We start from the raw sequence: 722 nt of genomic DNA on the forward strand, positions 1-722 counted from the left end.
CATAGTGATACTGCCTCGGAAACTCAAGGAGGGGTCGCTATGAGTCAGGTCTGACTCGATGGCACTTAATAACATGCTAGGAGCTCTGGTAGCATAGTGCCTAAGGCACTTGACTGCTAACCAGAAAGCTGTCGGTTCAAACCTACCAGCCAGTCCTAGGAAGGAGGATTGGGCATTCTACTTCTGGGAAATCTACTTCTACTTCTCAGAAACCCAAGAAGGGGTTGCTATGAGTCAGATCTGACTCCACAGCAGTGAGTTGTGTTTTTTTAATTGTTCAATAAATTCTGCATTCTGTTGGATCACCTTTCTTTAGACTGGGCACAAATATGGATTTCTTCCAGCCAGTTGGTCAGGTAGCTGTCTTCCTAGTTTCTTGGCATAAACGAGTGAGCACTTCCAGGGCTGCATCTCTTTTTTGGGACATCTTAATGGGTATTCCATCAAATCCTGGAACCTTGTTTTTCACCAATTCCTTCAGTGCAACTTGGACTTCTTCCTTCAATATCATTGGTTCTTGATCATATGCTACCTCCTGAAATGGCTGAATGTTGACCAATTCTTTTTGGTACAGTGACTCAGTGTATCCCTTCCTTCTTCTTCTTCTTCTTCTTCCTCTTCCTCTTCTTTAAATTGTGATTTGGGTGAAAGTTTGCAGAGCAAATTCACTTTCCATACAGCAGTTCACATACACTGTCTCATGACATTGACCACAATTTACC

This window comes from Orycteropus afer, unplaced genomic scaffold, assembly GCF_000298275.1.
Source record: "Orycteropus afer afer isolate SDZICR_OR568_19922 unplaced genomic scaffold, OryAfe1.0 scaffold00067, whole genome shotgun sequence".
Taxonomy (NCBI): domain Eukaryota; kingdom Metazoa; phylum Chordata; class Mammalia; order Tubulidentata; family Orycteropodidae; genus Orycteropus; species Orycteropus afer.